Consider the following 22535-nt stretch of genomic DNA (forward strand, 5'->3'; position numbering starts at 1 on the left):
CACAGCAGAGGCAGCATGCTGTGCTGCTTACTAAAAGCTAAAAATGTTGATCAAAAACAGTCTGACGAGCCGCGCCTTTATTTTATTCAGCGCCGCTCGTTTTACAGTGTAGTTTAGTTCTTAGGTCTGTGAACTTCTTTCCACAGTTATGGAAAGTACACCACCTTGTGGTTCATTACTTCAAAGGTGTCCAATCTTAGTTTGGTGAGCCGAACATTTAAATATGTTGTTTTATGCTTCTCATATGGCTTTCCCCGGAAGTTTAACTTTTTTTCTACGAATCCATGCAGACTGTAATTATGGATTTTTTTTAAGGACTGACAATGAGTGCCCAGTTTATTATTTTTTCCTCATCATTGACTATTGTGGCTGTGGGACACTGCAGAAATTGTTATACATACCAATGTGCACCGTCTTGAAACCTACAGTCTGTAACCGCTGAGCAAACCGCGAGCCTTTGAATGGCTGAAGAACTGAGATAGATCCTTAAGAATGGCGGCTCTCAAACTGAAATGCCTTGAACTGAAACAGAACTATCAGGAAATATCCTCAAAAGTAAACTTTTCCACCTTGTTTTAACTGAACTACCCACAAATCAGACCACACCATTGCAGAATGTTGGTAGGGCTCCCGCTTAGGAGTAGATGGGGCAGAATTATGTAAAATGGTGCATAGGTTTCATCTGCCAGGCAGTATGCACCTGGCACACACTGGGTTTGCACCATACTGGATCCTCTGTTCCCACTGCAGGCTCAAACAAGTTGTGCCTGTGCTTTAAGGAGCATAGCATTGAAAGGTGGTTGGAAACTGTCAGTCCGTCTTTCGGGGCAGAGGGTCCTCCAGCAATTTGGATAGGGGGCAGTGATCCCATGGCAGCCAGGTGCAGTGTGTTAATGCACCCACCTGGGACCCCCAGGGATCCCTGTGTTCTCCCTATTGCCACCCCACTCTCAAAGCTGTGGCTTGAATGAGAATACACTCTTACAGCACGGCACTGCAAATGTGACGCACAATCAGTGTGCTTTCCAAATGGCCTGTTTGCCTCTGTACTTGCATCTGCAACAAGGCGCAGGGAAAAAGTGTTACTTCTTTTGCATCGGGCTACCCTGATTTTTCTCTGCAGAATTATAATCCATACATGAGAGATTGAAAAACCTATTTAATCCTGCCACCTACAATCCTTGAACTTAACCTCCCATCAGCGAGGTAGAGGGGCCTGGTATTTGACGCGATACTCGGGTGGGTACTAGTCCCAGGACTGCAGATGCAGACATCCTACAATATATTAAGGCCAGCCATCCACCTTCCAAGTCAATGTACCAATGCCCTGGGATGCACACTTCTTCAAACTAGATGACTCCGTCCTTCAGAATATTATAGGAGTACACGAGTACCAGGAATGTGTGGCAGTGGGATTTACTATTCTGGTCCATTCCTGAAGGTTAACAAAAATAAGGTTTCCAGATCACTCCATGTTACCAAGGATGCAATGGTCTCCTCCTGGGTTTAACATACTAATGCATCCTGTTTTTGGAAGTTATGATTACAGTAAGTGCCATGTATAGAACCATTTGGCATAAACTTCCAGATTAAGATTGACCGAGAGTCTCTGTTACACCATCAGGCGATGGGAGCATATACAAGTGTCATTTCTCTCTGAAATCTTCCCCTGCTGAAAAATTCAACTTGAACTTTAAAGGCCTGAACGGGAGTGTATAATTCATCTAATTTCAATGGCTATATGTGGTGTAAAAATTATACCTAAATTGATGCGTTTTTGTCTTAAACTATAACATGCTTGCCATCTTCACAATTCAACCTGTAGATGTTGCCAAGTGGTCTCTATATTAGCCTTGTTGCTTAGTTAGTGATTAACTAGAGGAGTGCTATTGGGGTTAAGGGCGGATTAGATATGAATCACAGATTCAGTGGATTTTTCATAATCCTGCTGATCAAATAGGCAAATGTTATGTGTGTGAAATGCAAATTAGCAAGAGGTGGAACTACCATAGACCGCTCCAGAAGATATGAAAAGCGTGGAATTGTTGGACAATATGATCATTCTAGATTTAGATTGCTCCATCACAGTCTACACACCCGCTTATATTACACTACGAGATCATTGGCCACCTATAAATTTGGAGGTTTTGAATAAAAGTGACATGACTTTTAAACGAGACGCATTTGCTGCCAGCCTTGTCTTCTCGTAAGCAACAACCATCATTACAAAGTGCATGTTTACGCACCAACTACAGATATTCAACACACAAAAATATATGGCATTGTCATTTACAATGCCAGCATATTAAACTCTTAAAAATGCGAGACCTATTGCATTGCAAATGTTTTTTTGTTGTTGTTATTCTCATCTAAAAAACTGATTTCCATTTTCCTAACATCTGTCATCCACTGCATGACTGAAATAGGTGCACTGCACAACACCATTCATTGTCTAAGGATTATTTACCTGCACCTCCCTGAGTGCCACATCCCTGAGTGCACATAAAGCAAAAAGTTACATCTGTATGTTATTGTTGTCGCTCTTTCTGATCCTTCCTGAGTGTACTGCACACAATAAAAGTGTGTTGGGGTGGTGATTTTACAATTGATAGTTAGACTGTATTATTGCTAAGTCACCGACCTAAATAATATTGTTTGTTTCTACTCCTACTTGAACTGCAACAATGCCACGTTTCACTGATGTTTTTCTTGTTTGTTTGCTTGTAGGTGCACAAGAGAAGAGACATCACCCACAGTACTGCCACACAGAAGGCCTGTGCATGACGTGATGCGTGACTGACTATGCAAAACAGTCATCCCTTCGGCTTGTTGTGAAGCTAAGTGCCTCTGCCAACTGATAGCTTCAAGATGACCCAAAAGCAAGGTGCTGCCTAGAAAGTGGTTAGTGGGGAGCAGAAGAAGCAGATTTCCACCACTTATGTGCCGACCGCCACCATTTTCAGGAAAGTTGTGCCTGCTGCACCATCCTCTGGCGAGCAAGCTGAGAGCAGCACTCCTGCATCAACAGCACCACCCCCCCAACCTAAGCTCAGGACCATGTCTTTCATTGAGGCAGCCAGTGCAATCATGTTGACGACGACGAGTAGTGATGGTGAATTAAGATTTTCTATTTCTCAAAGTAGTACACAATCGTTTCAGGGAACACAGCAAAGTGGACAGCAGTCGCAGCAAGCAATTGTGCATTTGTCTGATGCTTAAGCAGAACAGGAGTTTGAGCTTTCTTCCGAGCAAGAAGTTGAACCTCTTCTTTTAGAATCATTGGCTCCCAGATCTCCAGCCAGGAAAAGGAAGAGTACTACTGCATCATCTTATCCAAGCATCACTTCTGATGATGATGATAGAGACATGGAGTAGATCCCAACAGAGGCCAGGAGACAACCGGAGAGGCAAGGGAAAAGAAAAGTTCCAGAAAGACCTAGACTTATGGATTGGATGAAGAGGATGATGATGGGGTAGTCATGGTAGAAGGTGACACAGAGGAATCTGACATTGCTATTCAACCAGCTCTATGGGATGTAGCACAGGTAGCATCGCCACCAGCTCCCATATTTGCAAAGCCCCAGCTGAGACCTGCACCTAACCCTTCCTCAGGAGAAGCAGAGAGGAATTGAAGACAATCCCCTCCTACCTCCAGTTCTTCTTCAGGCATTGGCAGTGGCCCAGTAAAAAAAAGTACTCCTCCCAAGTTTGGGACTTTTTTTTACAGTTAGCAAAGGGGGGGGGCACACTGCAGTATGCACCATTTGTCACACAAATGTTCGTCAAGGTAAGCATGGTACATATTATGGTACTGATATATATATGAAAAAACACCACACAATCAAGTGGGAGGAGCCCCTTAAAAAAATTGCTGAACGTGGTGGTGGTGGGGAAAGCCGGAGAACATCAGCTACAAGTCCAATCATGGTGGAAGGTGATGATGAGGAAGAAGAGGGTGACATCTCCACGTAAAGCAGCCCTGTCCAGTGTACCAGCAAATTCACCCACCTCAGTGACTTCACAATGGCACAAGAAGACTCAAGTGAGATGTAGACACATTGAGCTTACCGACTTCTCAAAATATGCCTTCAGTGCCCCAAGAAAAGAAGAAAATCCTGGCTACTATTACAAGCACATTTAGGCAGGAGGGGCCCTATGAGCAAAACCACCTAACCGCATGTTTGTAGAAAGGGAAGCTGCCAAAAATTGTGGGATTGTTAGAATTTGTGGCAGCCATCTGCCCAAAATGGAAGGTACCAAGTAGGCCCTATTTTGCAAGAGTGGCTGTTCCAGTGCTGCATCACGATGTGCTGCAGTTGGTTGGACAAGTTTTGCCGCAAAGTGTTGGTCACACAATTCACCTGACGACTGACATGTGGACCAGTTGTCAGGCGACTGATTACATGTGCATCACTGCACACTGGATCTCTTTTGCAAGGGTAAAGCAAAAGATATCTTCAAGTCCTGGCCCTGAAGCAAGTTTTGAGAGCGTTTGGCGGCATGCATCAGTGGTCATGTTTGCGCTGGAGAAATCACACACAGCTGTAAACATCTTGGAGGAATTTAACAAGCAAGATACATGAATGGCTAAGATCCAGAATGGCTGAGACCCAGAAAATTGGATTTGTTGCCACAGACAATGGTAGTAAAATAGTCAAGGCCATGTTAGACGGAGGCTATTTCAGGGTTCTATGTTTGGCCCATTGCATCAACTTGGTGGTGTAAGACTTTCTTAAAAAGGAAGACATAGTTAGCAACATACTCACCACCTGCAGAAGAATCTGCATTCATTTCCGACATTCGTTTAAAGCCCAGAAGCAGTGGCTGATTATTCAGCATAATAATAAAGCACCAGTTAAAGCCCTGATACGGAGGTGCCAACACTCTGGAACTCCACCTTTTACATGCTGCAACATCTGTTTGAGTAGTGCAAACAGATTAATGACTAATTTAAAGAGGAGGGAATGGAGTTGGGAAAGCTCTGACGATGGATGTGGACAAATAGGTCCTAGTAAAATTCCTGACACAGATGCTACTCACTTTTGGGGCTTTCACAGGGGAAATTAGCAAGGAGGACAGTGTGATGGGCCAACCTACCTGCTCTTGCATCTCCTACAAGACCAGGTAAAGAAGGCATCTGAAAGGTTCGCCACGCATTTGTGAATGAAAACACAGAAGTGCATGCCTGCGTTGAGACCTTAGACCTTTGCTTCGCTTCTAATATAAGGCTGCAACATGACATCATCGAGTCCAAAGAGAATATATGTACCACACCACTTGACCCACAGTACAAAATAATTCTGCTCACTTTGATTCCTTTTTCCGAAGGGGATGTTTTAAAATATAAGAGGTGGATTGTAGAGCAAGCCGGAGTCTTGGAAGAAGAATGGCTGGAACTTCGAGCCCCACCCCCTAGTTCTGGGGTGCCTCCTTCAACTTGCAGAGAGGACAATCTTGTCTCATAGCAGCCAACACCATCAACCAGAGCACCAGAAACAACAGCATCAGAAGGATCGGACCCTACCACTGCATTGTATTGTTTTCAATTGGCTGGGCTCAAATCCGGTGCAAAGGCAATGCCAAAACAGGTTGAGCAAGTGGCATCACCAATAACCATCCACAGGATGGTCCAGGAGTATCTAGATGATCCAAAAGAGGTCTACGTGGATCATAATATATTGATGTAATGGTATGGGAAGATGAGCCAAGTATCTGGCTTGTCCTGTTGCCAGTGTGTCTGCTAAACGTGTGTTCAGTGCAATTGGTGCAGTTGAAACAGTGAGAAGGACCAGTCTCTCACCTCAAATTGTCAGATTGACTTTGATCAAAATGAACCAACATTTTATACCACACAATGACACTGTTCCTGAAACAGCAGCGCAGGAGGAGTAGGAGGGTGACTGGTCCGAAATTGAATTAAATGTGTTAGCTGACCAACCTCTGGGTGAACCACTTGAGTTTGAGGACAAACTTTCCTTGCCAGGCTAAGTATGTCAATGCCTCACAGAAATCAAATAAAAAAATCTCATTAAACGTAGTCTTTTCTTTGCAAAAAAAACAAAAAAATTAGCAAGAGGAACATTATTATTTTTGTGTCAGATTTAAAAAAAAATCTTTTTATTGAAATAACCAGCTCCATAACATTGCACATCAGTTAGCAACAGGAATTCATTGACAATAATAAAAATCACCCACAGCTGCATTAAAAAGGCTAAGCCCACAAACCACAACAGTCCCTCTCACCAAACACTGTCACAGCCCCAGTGGAACCCAATGTTGACCCATCAAGTCCTACACATAGTGAACACCACCCCCACCCACTCCCCCCCTTCCATCAGGACAATACAGCACCACTCCAGAGTACAGTCATACCCCCAGGAATCCAATACTGGACGGGCGTCACAGGCCCCCAATGTTAAGGACACAGACCTATAGCAAGAAGTTTCACACTGATTCCCCCTCATGGCGTCTCTTCATTCGTCTGTGAGTCCATCCAATCCCCTCTATACCTCCTCCAAGCTGCCCATATTCTCTCCCATTTCTTAGGGCAACCTCGACTTTTATAAATCACCTTTTCTGCACGCTGACACCAATCCAGATCCCGCTCCCATTCCTCCACCGTAGGTGTCAGATCACTGCCCCACAACCTTGCGATATTTCTCTTGGGCACCATACTAGCCAGGGCTAACCACACTTTGTCCCATTTCGGCCAGGTGATGTCACTTGTGACTCCTAAAACATGCCATCTGGCCTCAAGCGGAACCTTAGCTCCCACCACCTCCGACATGATGCCTGTCAGTCTGGACCAATACTCCCTAATCCTAGCGCAGTCCCACAGTATGTGGAAGAAGGTCCCCTCCTCCCCACACCCACGTAGACAAAAGCGAGAGTCTGCATAACCTATCAGGTATTGCGTGGTTCGCGGGGTGTATGATCTATGCAGGATGCCTAATTGGATGAGCCTGAACCTAGCCCGAATCGCCACTTCCCGGGGGCACTGTAAGGCCTCCCCCCAATCATCATCCTCCAGCAGTCCCAGGTCCGACTCCCATTTTTCTCGCAAGGGCCCCAATATGTCCAGAACATTATTGACAAGTTTTCTATATGTGAGGGAGATCGCCTCGTCAATCATAGGGTCCAGAAGCAATCTATCCTCCAGCGGGGCATATTCTGGTAGCTCGTCCCCTGGAGTCAGGTGTCTGTGTAGGGCACACTTGAGCTGTTGATAGTGTAGGAACTCCCCGTTCCCCATCTGGTATTCATTTTTGTGTCAGATTTATGCTGTCCCACCTTTTTGGGTCTCGGGGGCAGAAGGACTGTTTGCAATGCATTTATCTGCACTCTGTCATACTGATTCTTTTGATTCCTTCTGACAACAGATTCATGGCGAATTATGTGCTGCTGCCTATTGCCCAGAAGAATGTTGGCCTTGTAGTGTTTGTCTTTGTCAAACCTTTCCTCAAATCCCATTACCCACCCATTCATCAAACCCCAAACCAACTTCCCCAGAGCTGTGTGATTTATTGAGGTGTGGCTTAAATTACACTATGAATGGATTACATACCCACACATTAAAAATGATCCATTTTGTTTTAGATAAAAGATGAAGAATATCAGTAGTCAGCATAATCATTCAGGTCTTGAGTTGCTTAACAGTAAACGCCTAACCTAAGCTTGTCCACTCCAGACTTTGAGTCAGTTTTTTTTTATAACATGAGGCTTTCACAAATAATACTGCTAGGTCCACATTAGCCAAATCTTACTAGTGTTGCTATTTTTTCTTTTTTTAGCACAATCAGGCATTTTCATTGTGTTATCATGTAGTACTCGGGTGGTATCAATTTTTTAAAAATCTTTGAGAAATATATAATCCACTTACTTAGTCTTTCTACTTCCATTTTGCTGCCTACGATAATCAACCAATCATTCAGATCTATTCTACAGTTGGAGCTCACCCGGGTGGAATTCGAATTGGGATCTTGCTTGTGATGTTGTGATGCCTTTTCTGTTATTGCTGCATGTATATTCAGGTAAGACAGCTAGTATGGATGTAACTTAGTAGGAAATAAATTAACTGCTACTGTTTTTTTTATCTAGATAGTTCTACACAATATAGGTCATCAAGGCAGCATTCCCCATAATGGTCAAGATAGTCAGAGAAGTATAAGCCTGGACTCTAAAACTAAGAGATATGCTCTCTCTTGAGTTATAAGCACATGAACAATCTACGTAGAACTGCTTGAAGGCAGCAGTGCAAAGCAAAAGTAAAAGAAACTACTTCAGGCATACATTTATATTAAAAATAGTTTTCCCATTTATTTACTTAGAAAGAAACCCACCCTCTCCAGCCAAACAACATGCCTACACCGCTCCCAAACAAACCTGACCCATGCCCCAAAACTCAAAATGTCCAAGAAAAAGTCTCTCCAATCCCAACTTCCTTACCATCCTCTCCACCCAGCCCCAACAAACATCAAATCCTTCCTATCAAAACAATGTCTTTTAAAAGGGATAGAAGAGAGCATAATGTATGTCGGTCCAGGCTCTGCTCCATTGTGGTGAGCAGGCCCTTGATGGTGCCAGCCTCTACAGGATGCAGCGCAGCAATGGCCTGTTGCCAGTGTGATGGGAATGGCAGCAGTTGACTGGTGGCGGCACCTGCAATGGGATGGCCAGGAGGCTGGAGGCTGAGGGGACCCGACTGTTGTGCATCAATGTCCTCCTCCTCCTCTTTCAGGACCACCAGCTGCCAGTATTCTAGCTGGATACGCTCCAGCCTCTGCCACCACAAACGGGCCTCAATCTCCTGCCTGTTGGGTGTTCCGGCTGAACCAGCAGGAGCAGCTATATTGAGAAAAGCAAAAAAGACAAATTGTGAATAATGATCTGTGCAAACAATTGTTTAAAATTACTGGGTGGCACAGCAGCAGTACTTTGCTGATCCCCTATGGCCATTTGAAATTATTTGATGTGATTATGATTAGGAGAATCCCAGGGCCAATCTTATGTTTTACCCACACATGATGCCAAACATAAAAAAGCACTGACTGTGTGTCAGAGAAGTATTAACAGGCAGAGAATAACATCAGAAGATTTTTTTAAAATTGTTTTTCTCACAAAGGATTTTCAAGTAACTATAAACAAAGTGAGACACTTTGAGTCGAAAAATAAATTACTTCTCATTGAATGGCATTATGCACTATATGAAGTACAAGTTATGTGTGCTGCTAAAATAATGAAGCGTTGCTCATTGCTAGCCAGTGCCTCTGCTAGTTTGCTACTGTCTGCAGTGGTAGTTGATAATTATCTATTTTTTATTCCAATGGCTATGCTCTTCGTCAAATGCATTTCTCTCTCTACCCTGTCTCCAAAGAGGCAGATAAATAATAAATAAAATACTACATCAGTCACACAATTCATGTATGAAATTCAGATATTAATATATTATCCTTTCTGACGGAAGAAGACGTTGAGGGAAATGAATCTAATGGACTGCAGTACAGGTCTAGATTGATTTTATTTGTCACATACGTCACTGTGTATCCCATATGCCAAACTTGACATCAAATCATGCACTCATTCCCACTGTGCTCTGTGGCCTTGCCTGCCACCACGTATTTTCAACAAATTCATTTGCTGGGCAGTAACCAAGGAAAGGAAACTTGATTTTCTCTACTGCAGGGGAAAGGGTAGAGGGATTAGAGAGGTACCCTAGTAGAGCTTTTTTATATATATATAATAGAGGGGCTACTACACTGATCATCGATTCATCATCTTTGACTTATTCAGTCACGGTACAATTCAAAAAGGAAAAACCTGAACAAGTGTAAATTAAATTGCTTATGGGAAACCATGAAATATGTTTTAGAATCACTTCACATGGGTATTGCATGAAATGTGACACATGCCAAGAATGGATTTTCCAATTTGGTAGGCTGGGACGGAAGAACTTAAGAAAAAATAAAGGAGTGAAGTACTAAAAGGTGACTGAGTGGGGAAAGGGACAAAACACCTTGTGTGTTTGGTTTGCAATGCATAAAAACATTGTAAATGCTGCAATAAATGAAACAGACGCACATTACGCAGACAATACTGCAGACATGAATGGATTGACCCATACTGCACTTCGGTCATAGCTGGCCAAAATGCCATGGGCTTGGCGGGGAGATGATGAATGATAGGTAGGATAGATCTGGCTCACTTAACAAATACAGGGAGTCCAGAGAGTAAAACAAAGAATACAAATAAATAACACTCACTGAGAAAAATAGCTTTGAATGATATTGATAACCCTACATAAACCAAGTAAGCAGAGTAGGTGAGCAGCAGTATGCTCCTCATGAGAAGAAGAGCTGCCTTGCTTATTCGTCCAAACAATCAAAATATTCATTCATCCTTTCATTCTAATTTACCCATAGCCACCATGATTAAGCTTTACTTTTTCCCATCCAGTCTTTTACCAAAATTTCCAATGTATTATCTACCCATTCAATAGCAACCCTTTCTTCAAACCATTCTTTCGCCTATCCATCCCTTTACCCACCGTGCACCCTTTCACGCACTCACCATTTCACTCATATACCATTTCCTTTCTTTTAAGTTACTTGACATTTTTCATGTCTCCCTCAAGCCATCAAGGCTAATTATATGAGATTGTGCTGCATTGCAGATAATAGAGGCCATAATAACTCAACCACCGCTGTGGCTGGTAAAGCTGGGGGGGATTAACTTCAAGGTAATTTTTGATGACTGCGAGCGACGCCATGGCAATGGCTAGTGAGCATAGTAATTGCAAGAAATTATGCGAGTTACCAGTGCCCGTCCCTGCTGCCGCTTCTTCCCTTCCAACTGACCTGTTTCCTCCTACAGCGGCACTGGGATCGGCATCACCAATGATCTGTGTGGCTAGAATTAAACAACCCCAAATTCAGTGGGACCTCATACTTTCTTTCCAGCCTTGCTGCACTGTCATGGCAAACTGCTGGGATACGGTACTATAAATGAATGAGTCTGCAGTACACTACATTCGGGGGAGGGGGCGGTCCATGCTGACCATGGCCACTCTATCATGAACTGGACTGTGTTAGAGCTAGGTATAAGCAGGAAAAATAAACCTCAAGAAACATACATGATGATTTTTATTTAAAATACTAGTTTACTTGGGCCTGCTATCTGAATCTTCATGAGAGATAACACCAACATTCAAATACCCCATGATTCTACCCTAAGAAGTCCACAACAATCATAAAAGCACTTAATAGGTTCAGAAGAGCCCTCAGCAGCGGCACTGATGGTCGGCATTGGCTGACCAGCTGCTCCCTGACCCTCAGAAAAGTACTTCTTCTTGCCCTTGGGTGCTGATGAAAGAAATTAAGAAGATAAATAAAAATACATTAGTGATTTTGTTAATAATCCCCACAAAATGTTTTATGAAAAGCAAACGCAGTTGCTAAAACAGCCCACCTACAGTACTACTAGTTTTGACACTTCTATCGACTGTTGTTAAATCCATATTCCAATTCTCCTTAACAAAAACTACATTTTTAACTAATGTATCGCAGTAAATGATCTTTGAGTCTATCTAATACTATTTCTCAACATCTTTGATGAGTCAATTCAGTCTCCCTTTTTTGCAATGCATAGATGCATAATTCACATCACTGTGAATTCAAAATAAAAAACTTGCAACTGTACGAGCTACATAAACAAAGTCACTGAGAGAACCAGCTACTCAGTGATTCTCTATAGTGACAGGAGAACAGTCTGCAATGGCTTCTTAATTAATTAGCCAAAGTGAGCGCTTGTTCAGTGCGATTAGGTAGAGCTCAGCACCTGCCTAGCAGAAACTAGAAAATGGATCACACAATAATATACCAGCGTAAACTAAACATAACTTACCTCTGAGTGTGAGCAGCATGTTATTTAGAGAAAAAGGCAGCACTGTAGAACACAAACACAACAAATAATTAACACTCACGAGCCCCAGAATCCCAATGCCTAGCAGGTCGAGCAGATCCCCAGCAACGCTGATGCTCCAGCAGGGGTAGCCACTCCTGGGCCTGCCGTCTGCTACCAGCATAGAGGGGAGGTGCTGCTGCACAAAAGAAACTGGTGCTGTCACCTTCTCCGCTTCAAAGAATGCCGGGGTTCACGCCTGTAAGTCACCCCTCTGCCATTGCGCTGGGTGGGGAAATAATAAGAAAGAAAATAAAGGGAAAGTAAAGAAGAAAGAAAGAAGGAAAGAAGAGGAAATAAAGTCAAAACATGAAAACCTTTACACAAAAACGTAAAATACAAAAACACAAAGACGCACACTGTTATGAAAAAAAAAAATTAGGGGTAGAAAAGTACAGATTAAATTTAGGCCTAGCAGCATAACAGAGGGCAGAAAAACAAGATGGCCGTGCACATGCAGACCGCGTGGTGCTGTTCGCGCACGACGTAGAATGCGGGAACACACTTGAGAACCACATATTGCCATTCACGCGCAATTTTGGAGCACGCGGATGCACTCCGCGGCCCTAATGCACTGTAGATGGGTGCGCCGGCAAACTCTGCTGCAAGTGGAATGGCGCGTAACGCAGCAGAGTTTTTTTCGACTCTGCGGATTTCCGCGTAAAAGGACTCTGCGAAGTCCGCCCACCCCTACTAAAAAGCACCAATGTTTGGTTCCACTTTCGCGCACTCCTCGAGAAATCTGAGTTGAGCTACATGGTAGTGCCATCTCAAATTAGGAAGGCCTGGCCAACACAGCTAGTCAGGCCACAGACTGCTCTAGTCGAGATTCTAGATTGTCTTTTAAACAATGCTTGATCCATGCTTAGAGGTAATGCTTGGAACAATGATTTAGGCAAAAACATAATTCTAACTGGGTCACAAGGCTGAACCACGGGAGGGAAACATTGCGCCACATGTAACAAACTTTGACAAAGGGTGTTTTAAAAGAAAGTCCCATGGAAATCCAATTTTGATGCTTTAAGTTTTAGATAAAGGTGATAAATTCAGTTAACATTTATGTCATCTGAAGAGATTCTGCTTCTTAGGAGAGAGTGGCATTGTAACTGAAGCCTCTCCTGGCCCACAAGAAGAATAAAAACACACTCTGTTGGAAATTTCCCCTTTCGGCAGGGTCACCTGTTTTTTTCCCTTTTTGCTGTACTCTATTTTTGCTGGCTATTGAACTCTGCACGCTTTATACCTGCTAGCCAGTGGTAAAATGCTTGTGCTCTGCCTTTCAACATGGTAAAATAGATCTCCTCCTCCCAAGCTTCCTGTTCCAGTGTGCTCTCGCAGCCTTTTCCCCAAAAACAATGCCTCATGGAACTCCTTTAGAACCTTCGATGAAGACACCATTCACAAAATCCTGATTAGGTTGAAACCCTCAATCTATTTCAATTACCCGCTCCACTCCAAATTCTTCAAGGAAATGGTTCATGCAATACTCCCTATCTAGACCAAGATTGTTAATGTCTCCCTCCTTCAAGGGTCCATCTTGACTGCCTAAAATCCAATTAAGTAACCCACATTCTGAAAAAGGCAAAAGCTGACCAAACTGACATACCAACCTATTTCCAATATCCCTACCCTGGCTAAACTCTTGAAAAATATGTCCACACGCAACTCTGTAACCACATCGACCATTTCCATCCATTAGGCGGATTTCAATCTGATTTCCATGCAGGACACAACACCGAACCAGCTATGACACACATTGTGGATGATGCACTAAAAATGCTGGATCAGAACCAAGCTTGCCTCTTAATCCTCCTTAATCTATCCTCAGCATTTGACACAGTTAAGCACACAAGTCTCCTAGAACTTTTGGAACATCATATGGGCCTAACAGGACCAGTCCTTAACAGGTTCTCCTCCTATTTCCTAAACAGATCTCAAAGAGTCAAACTTAATCACTCTCTATCTCAGACCACGCAGATATCACTCGAGGTCCCTCAGGGATCATCTCTCTCGATCATCAAAGAATGGCTGAAACAGTTTACAGCCCTCAACTGCACTTCACAATTCATTGACTCAGCAAAATCTCTGGGCAAGAACCTCAAGAACCTCAACATGCAAAAGCACATCAGAACTAAGCATGGGCGGATTTTGCGAATTGGCAATCCGCGAACTTGCGTATTTACGGATTCGCAATCCGCAAAATCCGCGAACTCTCGCGAATTTGCGGATTATTTTTTGTGTTCGCAAGGGTTTCTGCCAGTTCGCGAGGATTGTGTACCTGTTCGCCAATGCGAACTTACTTGTCGGCTCGCAACGGCCGCGACTATGTTGTTTCTACGTCTAGTTCATCATCACAGGTTCACAGCACCCTCTGTTTCACCACTGCCACCCTCTGGTACACCCATGCCACCCTCTGGTACATCACTGCCACCCTCTGGTTGGTTTATCACTGTAGATTATGGGGGTGAAAAAAATCAAGCACACCTGCCCTGCTTCAACTGACATGAATTAATTTGGGGTTGATTAATGTGTCACTGAATTTAAACTTCCAGTCTGGCTGGCACCTGCTTCCTTATATGTAATTTGCTTTCTGTTGCAGTGCAATTTTTTTTCACAGGACCTTTGTGGCCTACTTGTAGCTATTCTATGAGCCTGCTGTGAGGGTCAGAGCAGGGTCATAGAATAGTTGCAAATAGGCCCCTCAGGAAGCACTAGAGTGAATGGTTACTAATGTTAAGATAGAACTTTTGCACCTGCTGAGTGCTTTCAGTTTTGCAAAAATCGCTTTTCTGCAATTCCGCGTGATTCGCGGGGCGCGAATTCGTGCGAGATCGATTTCGGAAGCCGCGAATTCGTGCAAATACACGATTAGTTTTTTTTGCGGCGTGTTTGTTCGCGTGATTTTGTGCGTGTTTGCAAGCCTCTTGTAGCGCAACGTTTGCGAAGTTACCCTAGCGGTCGTACATGGGCGCGGCCATCTTGTTTGCGTGACGTATTTCCGTTTCCGGGCGCTATGTGTAATCTCGCAAAGTGTGCGGCTCGCTAGTACAATTTCGCGTGTGATCGTGAGGAAAATCTTGCGCGAACTTACCCACGCGGTCGTGAACGGGCGCGGCCATCTTGTTTCTCATTCATTGCTATGGTACTGGGCACGCTTTCTGTATCCTCTCTGAATCTCTGCCATCCTTTGCTTGTTTGAAGTTTTTTTTAATCTATTTTACTTATTATCTATCCCTCTATTTTTCTAGCTCTATATTTTTGTGTTTTCTGCTACTTTTGGTTAATTTTAAACTACTTTTTTAAACTCTTTTCTTTTCTTCTTCCCTATTCTATTTCTTCTTTATTATTTAGCTTCCTTTCTGCCCAGACCATGGTAAAGGGAGCCGGGAAGCATCCTGAGAAGGGGAAGGGTCCCGCACCCTGTGCCCGGTTCCCGTGCGGGCGTTTGAGGGGGGAGAATGTCACAGCCCGGGAGATCTTCAGCGCGGAGTAGGTGGCCGCACTAGTTTTTTATGTTCAGCGCCGCCTCCCCAGGACCATCATGGCAGGCGGCAGGATCGCTAGCGGGTACAGGATCCGGGAGCGCCAGAAGCGGTAGGAGAAGGTGTGCCGGGCAATGTACCAACACTCTCGGGTCCGGCGCACCTACAACCAGGCCACCCACCGTTGGACGGATCTCCTGGACCGGGAACGCGATCTGCTGGACCTGCTCGGCCTTGAGATCCCCGGGCTTGGTGACTAGTAGTAGCTATTTCTTTACTACTCTGTTTTCTCCTGCTCTGTGTTTATATTGCAAATTTTTGTTTTTTAGCAAGAGCAATAATGCTGCTGCTTACATTGTAGGTAAATTATATTTCAAAATCTTCTGTGCATTTCAGGTGCACTGCTCTCCTTCTCAGTAGCGTTGCTACTATGCTTATTTGTTTTCGATTTTGTGTTCATTTCATTGGCCTGTGAAATTATGTATGAGTGTAGTTTAAAGAACTGCGTAATGCTAGACACTAAGGGTCAGATTTTTCATTACCGGCGCATCCCTGCAAAGTAGCAGGGATGCGCCAGTAATTGTGCGCCACGCCACCACAACCCATGGTGCGCCGTATTTACAATGTGGCGAACCATGGGCCCAAAACGTCACCGAAGCGTTACGCATCTGTGCCGTAAAGGCGGCGCATTGCTGGAGTTGCGTCGCAACGATGGCGCAGCTCCAGCAATGCTCTGGGGTGCCCTATCTCCCCAATGCTGCGTCAAGCCGTACGTCTGCTTCAAGCAGGCGCAGGGTTTGAGTCACGCATCATTGTCCTCAAAGTGACTGATTGAAATCTTGTAGATTTCCCTCAGCCACTTTTAGGGTGCGTTCCTGCGCAGGAACGCCCTCCCTTGCGCCGGAACGCCCCCTGATGGCGCAGGGCTTTACAACGTGATGCATCTCCCATATGCGTCACGTTGTTAATATACGCCGCACCATGGCGCCTCTTTTGTTCTGCCGCTGCGTCACAAAAGTCACGCAACAATGGAGCAAAAGAGCCGCAATGGGGTTCTAAATCAGCCCCTACAGACTCAAGTCCAGTCCTTCCTTTGTACACCTGGCAATAAAAAGAAATAGTGGTGGTGGATTGATAGTAAGTTTGAGTATTTTAATGACTGGTTAATGTAGTAGGAAACTTTTTAGTGTTGTCGCTGATCTGCAATCACGATGGACTTTGTCTGTCACTTCGCGTGCTGCGGACTGCTGCCTGCCAGTCCTAGGCGAACCTTTTTAGTAGTTTGTTTAGTGAGTTACATAACTTTCCAAGTCAACGGTCCGCAAATCAAGCAATACTAATATCGTAGTAGACCACATGAGATAGGTCAATATTTCCCGTGGAATACTTGTCCATTTGCTATTTTGCCAAAATATTTTGTTATTGTTCTTTTCAAATGTTTGATTTGGTTGACAAATATCATCCATGTTTTCTGGTCTTTCTTTCTTTCATGTTGTACATCAGCTCCCCCCAGGGGCAAGAGGGCATTGGAGGAGGCTGCTGCTGCTGCTGAACAAGGCCAGGATCGGTCAGGCGAGGGCTCCTTTGCTGGCCCCAGTAAGTTTTAATTTTAATATAGAGTACCTATTTTTTCCTAGCGTTCCTAATTCGATTTTTTCTAAATCGTCTTTGATCTTCTTGTAGACTGTATCTAAATTCTTATCCTGCCTCGACTATGACTCCCTGTGGTATTACTAGATTATTCTTATTAGTCTGTCTGTGTAGCTAACTAAGATTGAACATTTGGCAAAAAGTGTAAAACCAAACCCCCATTCTAGTCAGCAATAGCTCTATGCACTGAGTGCAGTCCTCTGGGATTGTCCATAATGTCTTTTCAAGTCTTCTAAATGTTTATGCTTTGACAATTACCAACAATAAAAAGGTGAATGACCACCAAGAAAGAATAAGATACTACTTTACGTTTGGTTTGGATAGGAGGACAATCCATACTACTACTGTTGCAGGGACAAATCTGTACAAATAGAACTATGGACACTAAATAGTGCATTGTTTATCAATTATAATAGGCGCAGGTAGACTTTCCACATACCTCAGTGATATCAGACTTTGAAGAAGCCCCAATCTCCTTACTGACTAGATAGTGTGGCAGAGTCATTTAGCTCCCGAATTCATCGATGATTGATCCCCAATGATGATTATCCAACGCAGGACAAGAGTACGGAGTCAGAGTCCAGAAGTGTCAGAGGCACGGGCTCATGCATTGCAAATTGCAAAAGCTTTTGCTCATTCATTCATGACCAAAAACCACAGAGTCTAAGTTTTAAAGCTTTATTAAAAGTAAAAATATTTATTAAAATCAAGCTTGTCATAAAACATAAACGGTTGATTAAAAATGGAAAAGTGTTTATAGTGATTTATTTCATACATTTATTGTGGGCGAGCCGAGCCCTCACCTGGTTTGAACTTTAATTTTCTTTTTGGTGCTGAATCGTTGGTCCCTCCGTCCTAGTGATGATGATTTGTTCTTAGAAGTGAAGCTTCTGTCTGTTATGAGACAAATGGTGCGTGTTAAAAAGCAAGCATTCATCAGTTGTGCCAAAAAGTGCAGCAAGACAACACCCTTCCCTGGAAAAAGGGCCATTTTTACTTTAGAGTAGACAGTCACAAATTATTAGATTGTTTTCTGTATTCACATTTCTTCATTCCTAGACAAAATACTAGTGATTGGTGTATGTCTATGACATCTAAAATTCTTAAATATACTTTGTAGGTGGAACATCTGGTGCTGGGCCCAGCGCGGAGGTGGAGGAGGAAAGTTCTGGGGAGGAGGCGGTGCAAGTGCCGGACCAAACTGCTGTGCGGGTTGCCACGGTAGTGGCGGGCAGTGGTAAGCTCTTATATTCCTTACTTATTGAGATTTCAGACTGCATAGTGTGCTCCCCGTGAGAAAACGTAAGGTTTGTCCAGATGAGAGACATGAAGAAGAATGATTGACATATAGTTTGAATGGATGGATGCCTGAAACATGGTACTATCTGACTCTTAGATAGCATATGTGTATCTCGAGAGAGTACACGGTCACTGGATGAACTAAGTGTTACTTTGAAGAGCATGTAACACCGCACCCGCACGTCCTTCCCAGTGTAGGAAAGGCAAGGAAAAGAAGTTGTAATTTTGTCCAAATACTACCATGAATAGCAGCAGTAGTTTATATTGCAAGCACAGCATATATCCGGCTATTACGATGGCCACTCACTACCTCTGTTAATAAGTTTAGTAGAACTCGGTCATTCTTGTGTGGATGTATCACTGTTCACTCAATAAAAAGCAAAGCACCAAAAGTCATCCCATATGTAAGGAAATACACACCATGTGCAGTGATAGGTAATCAGATTATTTATCTTCTTCATTTTCCTTTTCTAGTATCTATTCATTGGCACTGTAGGGTGAAAGTTAAATTAATTAAGCAGTAGCCCTTGTAACAGAGTATTCTCAGTGCCACCCGTAATAGAAGAGTAAGAGCATCACCACCTGCATGTAGTGGACTGGTACAGTAACGCAAGTCTGTCTCACTCATCATGGCGGGCGTCTGTTTTTCTTGGGTGCAAGTTGACTGCGCTGGCATTATGCCGGCTTGCAGAAGTTAACGTACCAATTTTGCTAAACAAGAGAGAAGAAGAAGAATAAGACTGGTGTACTGTCATAGTCGACTCTAATGGAGTGAGTCCATAGTGCTCGTAGAATTGATTCCTTAAACTCCCACTAATGTTAGAGCAAGGATGAAGAAGTGGGAGGTTAGATAGATACTGGACAAAATAGTTATGTACTGCGCTTGCAAGTTGCTACTTCTACTGTGACACAACTTTCTGCTGAATCATTTTGTGTTAATCTTAAAGAGCATTGGTTACAGACTATGTCTTTCTTTCTTCATATAGATGCTCCTTCCAAACCAACCCGGAAGGAGCTGGCTTCACGGGCCCGGCAACGGAGGCTGGAGGCCACTGTCGCTGAATATCGGCGGCTGGTGGCCCAGGAGGAGGGGGACACGCAGTCTACAACAACATCTACCGGCACAGCTGCATCCTCCTCCGCGCTCCCTGGGTCACCCAGTCAGCGCAGAAGGTCTCCAGCGGTATGGAGCCGGGGTACCGCTGCCGCAGCCACCCGCCACCGCCGAGCAGCAAAGAAATCAGCTGCCCCCCACAGCAGTTGCAAAAAACGTATGCACCGCCTTTCCCTGAGGGTTTCCTACCTCGAGCAGGAGCTGCTCAACACGAAAACCCTGCTTGAGACCCTCCGCAAGGAGCATTCCGACCTGGCCCGGAAAGTCAACAGCAGTAGCCAGCAGTAGGAGGAGAGACTGTCCCTTGCCCCTTTTTTAAAGACTTCTGGGGGGTGGGAATTGGGAGTTGGGTTTTTTCACTTTTTTGGACTTTTCAAGGTCATTCGTTGGGGTTAGGGAGTGGGGGTGGGTTGGGTCTTGTGGGAGATTATTTTTGTCAGGGATATAAATATACTTTAAACTTTATCTTAGCATATGTGTTTTTTTTACTGCTTTTGAGGCTGGTGGGTGAGGGTTTAACAGTAACTTTGTTTTCATGAAACTGAAGTGGCATCTTGATTCAAGTTGTGTAATTAATTGCCCAAATGTTTTCAAAACTAAGTGCCTCTCACAGAGTAAGTGAATTCAATAGTCCTAGGACTTTACTAGTACTAGCGTCAGTCTCTCGTCTCTCCTAATACTCCATTATACTTCCTCCCCCCAAACGCTTATCTTACCTGTAATTTGTGTTTTGAAATAGGGCTAGGCACAGGGCTGGCTGCACGGCAAATGGAGATTAAGGTTGGCAATCCTGGGCGGATGAAATGTCATCATTGCGTTGGTACTAGTGGTGTTACACAGTGGCAGTTGCAGTATCTGAAAAAAAAAGAAAATGAAACCTTGTTTGCCCTTACCGTAGCATTAGAACGGTACGATAGAGAATATAGCAGGTGACAGTACACTAGAACAGTGCCACAATGTAGCCTAACAAATGGTAAAGTATTGAAAGTATAACTAGTACTTGCGTTGAATTTATTTGACATTGGCTACTACTATAAGAAATAGTACCAAAGGTGAAGGACACAGCAGCGTAATAATTTGCCACGTCTAGGAGGAGGATGTTCTAATCTTGATGACCTATCAAGTTGATGGCGCACATGAAAATCTGCTTTCATTTGCCAATAGTGACTGAGTGTCAAGCTGAGTAAGAATAGAATATATATCCTCGGATTCCTTCACCAGCCTGTTGCTATGACCTTATACTCCCCAGCAAGTGTGTGGAATTATTGCTGTAATTTAGTCACACATCAATCAAAACCACACAGCCCGGGGGAAGAGGGTTAGGGTTTGGAAAATGGATGGGAATGGTTTTTTTTTTGGGTAAGTTTTGTTGAGAGAAGAAAAAAAAAAGCACAGCATGGACAAACAATAATTGAAGATAAAGAAATCTTTGGGTACAAAGCTAACCATAAATCTTTTAAGTGACATAAAGGAAGTACATGCACGACTGCATACATAGTTACTGAAAAGTAAGTACTATTTTCGACAACCGTGAATGACAGAATGCGACAGTACAGGGCTGCAGCGTTTTCACTTGCCTATCTCTGTAGGGATGAATTTAGAAGCAGAGAATGGAGATCCAAGAAATGCAGAGTCACACTCATAGAAGTTCACAGCAATAACATTACTTTGAAGATAATTAGAAAAGAACGGATACTGTATCTGTATGTTGTTGTAGTTGTCCTGTTGAATTTGGTAAGTTGCATGCATCAAACCATTCCTCTTATTAGCGTGACTCCTCCATTCCAGCTGACGCTCCGTCCATCAATGTTGGTGACCAGAAGACACCCTGTCCACTGCCTGCCTGGCGGATGCTGAATTGCGGCTCGCTAATGTGAAGCCTGACTTCATCCTTTTTTTCCCATTGCACAGACTGAAACCCGGCCTGTAATTATTGATGGAAAAACAGGAAGTGATATTAGAACACCACTGACAAATAAATATAAGGTATGTAAGCTGTGTAGTGCAAAAAGTCACACTTTTAGTTTCCTAATAGACAGTACAATATTTTTGAAAGTGCGTACTCTGTCTGAGTCTCCTTTTGAAGGATAAATAAGTATGGGCAAATTAATTTAGCGGATCTTTCCCCTCAAGCTAGGTGTACTGTAAACTGTGTTTTAGAACAAAATTAGACCTTCCCAGCAGTGCTCCCACCCAGACCCTTACTAAAGCCAGTCGCAAAAATGTAGAAGACCCCCAATCAGATCTCAAAAAACGAGGCCTAGTAGAAAACTGGTGACAAAACATACTTTGAAAGTAAAAGTAGGCCCAAATCCCCCCGTACCCACGGTGGATTGTATTCAAAGCACTTGCAAGCAAGCAAAAGTATTCATACCCAGCATCGCTCCAAGACTCGCAAACCCCCCCACAAACAGCCCCCCACCCAAACACATGCAATACAAATACTGCTAACCCTAATGAGCCCTAAGTTAAGAATAGTGGCAAACGCTTTCTTTAACTATGCCAAATCCCCCCTTTCCCACCATGGATTTTCTTCAAATCACTTGCAACCAAAATTACACATTCCCACGAGTGCTCTAAGACCCCAGAACTCAGTTGCAAAAATCTAGAACACCCCGAAACACATGCAAGCCTGCTGCTAGGGCTAACCCTAACGAACCCTAAATTACAAAAAGTGCCAAAAGGTTTTTCCGCATGGATTTTCTCCAAACCAGTTTTATCCGGTATTAGACCTTCCCAGCAATGCCCCAAGACCCGCCAACCCACCCGCAAAAAAGCACAACACCCCCAAACAGCCAAAAAGCCAAAATGGAAAATCTCCTATTACTAACAATATTTATCTGCCTTCTGTCCAAACGCGCTGTGCAGCTAGGTCATAACTCCCGTTTTCCACCATGGATTTCCTGAAAAGCAAGTGCAATCAAAACTAGACTGTGCCAGCAGTGCTCCCAGACCCCAAAACCCACCCACAAACACCCGGAACCCCCCCAAAGAGCACCTCAAAGACAAGCAAGTCAGCAAAAACACAAAGAAAT

At 43.7% G+C, this 22535-nt stretch overlaps 1 protein-coding gene and 1 long non-coding RNA gene across 3 annotated transcripts in view; one reads left to right on the forward strand and one right to left on the reverse strand.

Moving 5' to 3' along the window:
* Positions 1-3087, forward strand: part of LOC144762825 (uncharacterized) — a 159631-nt gene extending 156544 nt beyond the window's left edge. Inside the window, exon 3 of the long non-coding RNA XR_013596145.1 lies at positions 2728-3087. This is a non-coding gene — a long non-coding RNA (uncharacterized LOC144762825). The remainder of the gene's footprint in view (positions 1-2727) is intronic.
* The window catches only part of LOC144762824 (lebercilin-like), a 2038162-nt gene that overhangs the window by 670723 nt on the left and 1344904 nt on the right, over positions 1-22535 (reverse strand). The gene's annotated exons all lie outside the window — the stretch shown is intronic.

This window comes from Lissotriton helveticus, chromosome 6 (genome assembly GCF_964261635.1).
Source record: "Lissotriton helveticus chromosome 6, aLisHel1.1, whole genome shotgun sequence".
NCBI classification, from domain to species: Eukaryota; Metazoa; Chordata; class Amphibia; order Caudata; family Salamandridae; genus Lissotriton; species Lissotriton helveticus.